The sequence below is a fragment of the Engystomops pustulosus genome, chromosome 8, assembly GCF_040894005.1.
Source record: "Engystomops pustulosus chromosome 8, aEngPut4.maternal, whole genome shotgun sequence".
NCBI lineage: Eukaryota > Metazoa > Chordata > Amphibia > Anura > Leptodactylidae > Engystomops > Engystomops pustulosus.
The window spans coordinates 67,538,220-67,546,282 of record NC_092418.1 but is presented as its reverse complement, the minus strand read 5'-3'; the positions used below and the strand labels follow the sequence as shown (position 1 = coordinate 67,546,282).

Below are 8,063 nucleotides of genomic sequence, written 5' to 3'. Positions count from 1 at the left end.
CCATAGGGTGTTAAAATGGCTGCATTGAATGAGAGCATATAGATCTATAATGAGTATGTGCATGTACAGTCAGAATTACCCCTGGCTTTCTGGATGTTTTTATGTTTGAGCGCCAGACTCCCTCCGTATCTCCCTTTGGGTCAACTCCACGCTCCATGAAAATATAAAAGTTATACATTTTTAAAGACGGGAAGTGAAAAATGGAAACGCAAAAAAACAAAAAATGACTTGGTCCTTAAGGGGTTAAAGAGCTCTTATCTGTGAATCAGATTAGCTCAGATTGGATAATAAAAGTGCTCTCCTTAAAATCAATAAAGCAGCAATTAAGGGACAGGGATTTGGCCATGGTACTGCTGGTGATGGAGGTGGTGCCACAGGGAGAGGACAGGTTCCGTCTCTGCCTGCTCCAAATTCCTCTGGTGCAAGTAGGTGCAGTTGGTCAATTACATGGCAGACAATGCATCAAATTTTGTGGAGTTATCTTCAGCACACTCATCCACATTTGGAAATGCATCTAGCTCACCACCCTTAGACATATCAAAGCTGTTTCAGCCACAAGTCAATATGTTGCACAATGACTCTCCTAGCGGGGATTCCATGGCCCATCTACCTACCACCTATCCCTGCCTCTGTAGCAGAGATAGAGTTCCAAGATTTCCAAGAACTTTTAACAAATAGATGTTGTTTACCTTATTGCTTGATAGTTTGTTGGTAAATGGGAGGACCAGCATGTTTTTATGGGGGATTCTCTTTGCGCAAGTCTGGTCTTCTGACGAAGATTTATAGACAACGTGGTCTTCATCTGGGCTGTAGGTGAAGAATCACTAAAACAATTTCTCAATGAGATAAAAATTATTTCTGTCCTGAATTCATATCTGCATACAGCCAAACATCTGTTAATTTTTTCGACCTTACAATTTACATTCAAGATTTGCAAATTAATACCAAATGGTTAAGTAAGCCTGCTGACAGCAATAGCCTAATACTGAAATTCAGTTGTCATGGCATCCCCAAAAGTCAGTTTCTGTCGCAGAAACTGCACAGACATGACAGAATATGAAAAGTAAGCCGACATATAGGAATATCACTCAGAGCCATTAGAAAAATTAAAAAGGAAATAGAGGATATTCTTAGACATGAACTTCTAGAAAATAACAATACAAACAGTAATACAAATGTATTTATCACAACTATTAATATAGACAAATTGATTGTACTCAATATAATGAAGACAGGGATATCTTAACGTGCATTATTCGTCGTCATTGGGGTATATAATCAACCAGCTTCCCAAAGTGATAGGAACAATGCTCCCCACAAAATCAAAATTTACATTTCGAAAGGCTAAAAATGTAGGAAATCTTATTGCTTCCACCATTCACAGTAAACAAAAGGCAAGACTCAAGACATGTCAAAAATTTTTCAGCAAAAACTGCAAAATGTGTAGGACTACCAATGTTAAAATTCCAACAGAAATATGAATATAAAATGAAACCACTTATCACTTGTCAAACTAAGGGTGTTGTGCATTGCATCATATGCCCATGCCAACAAATTTACGTAAGTCGCATGATACACACTTTATCAACCAGAATAAAGGAACTTATGAAAAATAGAAGTAAAAAATTTGAGGGCCATCCACTGTCTCATCACTGTAAAAATAGACATGATGGAAAATTCCAGGGATCAAGGGTATTTGGAATTGTAGGTAGAGCGTGACTGGAGAGGTGGAGACTTTATTAAAAAGATCCCGTGTGGAGAGACGTTGGATATTCCAACTAGATACACTAGCACCTAAAGGTTTAAACCATGAAATTAAATCATTTGCATTTATGTAACCTATAGAATAGTAATCTTGAAGCTACTTTTATTATTATAGCACATCTTACACCCAATACTTAATTTTATTTTGTACATTTGCTGAATTTTAGTGTATTTTATAAATAAAGTTGAATAAAAAAAACACACACATTGCATCACATTCACACAGACAACCCGTTGTGGAGGGTAATTAGTGCTGAGTTGATAACACACCGGCAGCTGTGCAGAACTTATATAAAGATCTGAGTCTACTCTGAGGGCACAACTATCCCTGAGGGGGCATTCACACAAGTTTTTGATGCATTTTTTATGCATTCCAAAGGCTTCAACATTGATCACATGTTGACGTAACATTGCGTTTCCATTGCATTTGCTAAAACACAATGTTACTTCAACATGTGATCAAGGCTGAAGCCTTTGGAATGGGTCAAAAACACATCAAAAAATGTGACGCAACGTATCATGTGAATGCGCACTGGGGAAGGAAGGCAGTGAGCCTTTTAAACTAGTTGGAAATCAGTTGTGCATATCCAGTTGATGTCACCTCAGCAGGATCTTTATATCTGCAGTAGGGTCAGAGCCGCTGCCCGGGTTTCACCTACACTTACAGCAAAGTAGATATTTTTTGAGTGCTTAACACCCTGCAGCACCCAAGATGGTAACTCATCGCATCCAGGAAACTCTTAGCTTTAACCAGAGATCTATATGAGCCGCAAAGGAAGTTGGAAGGCAACACAAACTTACAAACAATAAGGTAAACAACATAAAGTTGTGGTGGCAAAACTGTTGCTGTTAGCCATTCTAATGAACCAAGCACAGGCACACACTCCAATTATCAGGCTGTAATCTGTTATAGTTTGTCTTGCAAGCACCATACTCATTTCCTTAGCCAGCTTTAACTCCTTAAGGATGAAGGCTCGGTCCTTTTTTTGAAATTTGACCGTCTCTTTCTGTGGTAATAACTTTTCAGAAGGAATTTGAGATAAAAATGCATTCCAGAATTTTTGCTGCTTTGTCACACAGCAATGTCCAGAATAGAGTTCGTACTATTGCATTTTAGGAAGGCCAATTTGGCTGCAAATGTTTTGTGGTGCCACAGTGCAATTGAAGAGCCCCTGAAGTAACAGTACAATAGAAAACCCCCAAAGATGTAACCATTTTGGAAACTAGACCCCTCAAAGAATTTATCTGGGGTTGTGGTGGACATTTTAACCCCCAACATGCTGGCCAAAATCTAATGCAAAGTAAATGGTGAAGAGTAAAAAATGTGTTTTTATCTAAAAAATGTCAGTGCCTAATATATTGTGCCCAACCCATGCCATTTTAGACAAACACCCCAAAAATCATTCTGCGTGTTGTCCTGAGTACAGCAATACCACACATGTGCCACACATGACAGGCTGGGCACACAGCAGAGCTGAGAAGGGACAAGCGAAATTTAGCTTGTGGAGCACCCTTTTCAACAGACAGATGTTGGGGTGCCCCTGAGGTACCAGTGCAATAGAAACCCCCGAGTATGGCAATACCCCATGTGTGGCAATAGGTTACAAGATGGAGACACGGCAAGGCTCGAAAGAGAATGGTATTTGGAGCACAAACATTTAATTTTTTTTTTTTTGGCATCATTAAACATTTGTAGATGCCCTTAGGGTTCAGAACAGTAGAAACCCATGAGAACTGATCCTATTTGAAAACTATACACTCCATGAATAAATCTAGGGCTGTAGTGAGCATTTTAACCCCACAGGTGGACCCCAAGGATGATGCATAATGCATAGTGCATAGTACAAAATATCCATTATGTCATCTTGTGCCCAGATCCTGCCATGGGAGACAAATACCACAAAGATCACAATGCGGGTTCTCCCAGGTACAGCAATACCCCATATGTGGCAATAATCTGCAGGTTGGGCAGAGCTCAGCAGGGAAGATGCGGCATGATGTATAAGCTGTGTGCCTCAGGGTACTTGTTTCTCGGGGCACGTGTCACACTGGTATATCGTTTGTGTTTTTATGCCCCTTTTGGAACACACCCTGCAGCTCTTCTGTGTCTTTCCCTTGCTGGCAGTTTGGGAAACTTCTCCTGGAAAGCTCTGCCCTGGTACAATCTGTGTGGCCTCGCTTCCAGACGTACTAGCACTCCCTCCTTCCTGGTCTCTAAAAATCAACTGCTTGACTAACACCTCTCAAAATTCCAGGAAAGTTCCCCTCTGGCATGCACATTGATGAAGCACATAAGCATTATACAGTGCCATTTGCATGATGTGCACGGCCAGCTTCTTGTACCACACCCTCGACTTCTGCATGGCGTTATATGGCTTAGGTACCTGGTCCGACAAATCCACCCCTCCCTTGTACCAATTATATTTCAAAATACAGTCCGGCTTGGGGGCTTCTGCACTGGTACCTCATGGTCATGTGCCCATGTATCGTTGTTAGTACAAGGACGTCCCTCTTGTCCTTGTACCTAACACACAATTCTGAGTCGCTGCATAGTGCTCGGGTCTCGTGCCTTCTGAGCTTTTCCCCTAGCAGCGACTTAGAGAGACCTCTCTGATTTTTCCTAACAGTGACGCATGCCGCAGTTTGTCTGGAAGCAATGCACTTGAACAGGGTAGTACTAGTATAAAAATTATCCAGGTAGAGGTGCAATATATTGTGCAGTGTAGAGCTTGGTCTGGGACACCATCAGACCAATTAGGTCCTCACTAAATAAAAACTAAAATAGTCCACTGTCTTGAGCCCTGCCATGCAATCCCAGGACTGGTCTGAGGGGCATATCTAGTGGGGGTCACCCATCTGGGGTCAGAAGTCCTGGGCACCCCTGCAGAAGTTGCAGGCACCCCTGCAGAAGTCACAGGCACTTCAGCACTACTATGTAAGCACCTTCTTGGGGGTTCCTTAGAGTCGCTTCGTGAGGAGGGGGTAGACAAATAAAACAGACACTCGTCTCCACTAGCTGACTCCGTATCAGAGGCCATATAATTATACACCTCCAAGTCAGTGTATGATTTTTGTGACATGCTGGGGGGATAGTATAGAACTTACACAGAAATAAAACTACTCCTCCACAGAATTCTACTACACTACACTACACCACTCCACTACACCTACTCCGCTGCACTACACCTACTCTGCTGCACTGCACCTACTCTGCTGCACTGCACCTACTCCGCTCCACTGCACCTACTCCGCTCCACTACATCTTCTCTGCTCCACTACACCTTCTCTGCCCACCTACTTCACTCCACTATACCTACTCCGCTACACTACACCTTCTCTGCCCACCTACTCCGCTACACTACACCTTCTCTGCCCACCTACTCCGTTCCACTACACCTACTCCGCTGCACTATACCTACTCCACTCCAGGACACCTACTCCGCTCCACTACACCACGCCACGCCTGCTCCTCCACGCCACGCCTGCTCCTCCACACTACTGCTACACACTACTCCTACACGGTACTCCGCCAACTCCAAACCGATCGCGTTGAAAAGTGTGGTTGTGGGGGTTAGGGAAAACTTACAATGGGGGAGGGGGGCTTATAGAGTGTTTTGGGGTACAGTAAAGGGACAGATAACTAGCACAACTCCAACACTAAAATGGCGATGTTAAAGAGTGTTAGGCTAGTAATATCAGCCACCCAGCATCATAGATTGTTGGCATTGGCCAATCTGAATCGTTTGGCCAATGGCGGCGATCAACATCACAGGACCAATCATATCGGTCCTGTGATGTCATTGGTGAGGTGTCGGCTAGCGATGCCGACAACTCGAACAGCAGTGTCACCCTGTCTCGCCACAGGGTGACGTCCGAAATGCGAGTAGAGTTCGCGTCCGATGTATCAGACACTGAGAGTTAAGTCGCTGAATGGTAAGGGGTTAAAGATCCGATTTTGGTGACTTTCCCACAGTATGAAGTTCCAAGCCGCCACTACTTTTCCCGGCATGCAGTTCCGCTGTGAACCAACAGGTTGTGGACAAAATCAAATGTGCACTGATGTACAAAACACGACTGACACATGAACCAGTAAGCACAGGCAGAAACATTACATTGGAGCACTATGTTAATGAGGTAGGGCCCTCTCCTGAGGCAGAGATTCTCTGTCTCACATTCTGCCCCCACCCAGGATTGCCTGACAACGCTCCTTGCCTCCAGTTGCCTCTTCCTCCTACTCTGCTTTCTTCTTTTCTGCTTCCTCATCGAGTTAGTGAAGCACCCAAATCACCACTTTCAGCAAAGCCATGGGGAAACAACAGCAGGCTGTGGTACAACTGTGTTGGTGGAAGCCCACACACCACCAGGAGCTGTTGACTGTGATCCAGTAGCAGAAAGATGAGTGGTTGTTGTCACTGAACCTCAAGCCTGACAAGCTGGTGTGCAACAACACCCAGAACATTTTAGCAGCCTTGGGCCACACCAAATTGACACATGTCCCATGTATTAAGCATGTGCTAAACTTGGCAGTGCAATGGTTCCTGGCCAACCATACAAACCTGCCAGAGTTGCTGTTTGAAGTGCATGCCATGTGTTCACATTTTTGGCATTCACACCCTGCTGCTTGCCTAACTGCACTGCAGAGAAACTCTGGCCTGCCCACCCAGCGTCTCATATGTGATATACCAACTAGGTGAAATAGTGAGTCAGCAGTAACAAGCAATTGTGGAGTTCCTGTTCTAGAATGCCCGGGTGGGTGAAAGTATTGACCAGCAGCACTTCTTCACCAATGGCTGGGCCTCCATGAGGGACATTTGTTCAGTACTGCACTGCTGCCAATATGCCACCAATATGGTCAACGCTAATGACTCCGTCATCAGCTCTATCATACATGTTTTTCACCAGCTTTAAAATGCTCTTCCGGTTATCATGGAAGATTTAATTGGTGAGATGAAAGGATGAAGGGTAGGAATAGATGCCAGGCCACTCCACACAAGGCTCACAGGGTGGGTTCCTTGACCAATGGACTACTTCTGCACTGTCCATCCATGAAACAGTTTTGGCAGCCTAACCCACATGTGCCACTATATGCTTAAGTGCCTGAGTTGTCTGGATACTCAACAGTGCCGAATATTTGGCGGCCTAGTGCTAAAAGGATAGCGTAGTGTCTTTCATTCCAATACCAGAGAGTGAGACTAAAATGAGGGAGAACACAGGCACTTTGGTGCAGGCACTACTGGTGGAGTTCCAATCTTACATTAAGAGCTCAGTTGCAGCACATGGGGGAAGAAGGAATACCTTCTAAAGGTTTTAGAAGCTCATAAGCACATTATTCATGAACAAAATTATAGCTATAATATATTGTGGTATTGCGAGGTATTAACTCAGATGGTGACTCCAGAAGTTGCCTAAAATGCACTGTTTTATTTTGGGTAAAGCAGTTTAATATTTACAGCTCATTTGATGTTCCTGATACATACACGCTGTATGTATTTTGCATTGCTTTGTCACACCAAACCAATATGATGGATCTGGTCCTGACACTCCCTGATATATTACATATATTTGGGGGGGGGCGTCTTTCTAAGGCAGAAAGGCTTGGTTCACTCCTGGGGAGTAGTCATCCCATCCTACACTGATTACTCCAGAGAAGAACCATTTGGGATCTATATCTAATATATAAAGCTGAGTGTAAGTGTGTGTATGTATGTATGTATGTCCGCTAAAGGAATCTGCACCGTTACATTTATAATCTCCAAATTTTGTGCAGTTGTTGCCTGTGACTCAGGGAACATGTTGGACCAAGTTTTGAGACAGAATTTTCACCCTGCGCTTTCCAAACATATACAGGAGCCATTGTCTACTGCTGCTGGTGCTGTGGCAGTCGGTAGCTTGATTCAGCTTAGAAAAAAGACAGCTGAGGGGAGACTCTATAATGTCCAAATATCTGAATGGAAAGTATAGAGATCTATACACAGATCTTTTTATTCCTAGGCCTATGGCCAAGGGGGCATCCTCTACACCTACAACAGAGAGACTGGGAAACTCTCTGCTGCAGGAGGTTGCTATGGCGGATACTTTGTACACATTGAAGAGAGGCTTGGATGCCTTTCTTGAAAGAAAAAATATCACAGGTTATGGGGAAAAACATTTGTTTAATTCTTATAGGTTAAACTTGACGGACCTGTGTCTTTTTCAAATCTTATACATTATGATACTATGTCCAATGGTATCTGTGTTGTGGCACGGACACAATTTTTGTAGCTGCAACAATTTTTTTATTGTAACAATCCTTTTGGAAA

The 8,063-nt window shown here is 43.4% G+C and overlaps 1 long non-coding RNA gene across 1 annotated transcript in view; it reads left to right on the top strand.

Annotated features, from left to right (window-relative positions):
• Positions 1-345: 345 nt before the first annotated feature.
• The window catches only part of LOC140074583 (uncharacterized), a 47,440-nt gene continuing 39,722 nt past the window's right edge, over positions 346-8,063 (top strand). Inside the window, exon 1 of the long non-coding RNA XR_011849212.1 lies at positions 346-425. This is a non-coding gene — a long non-coding RNA (uncharacterized lncRNA). The remainder of the gene's footprint in view (positions 426-8,063) is intronic.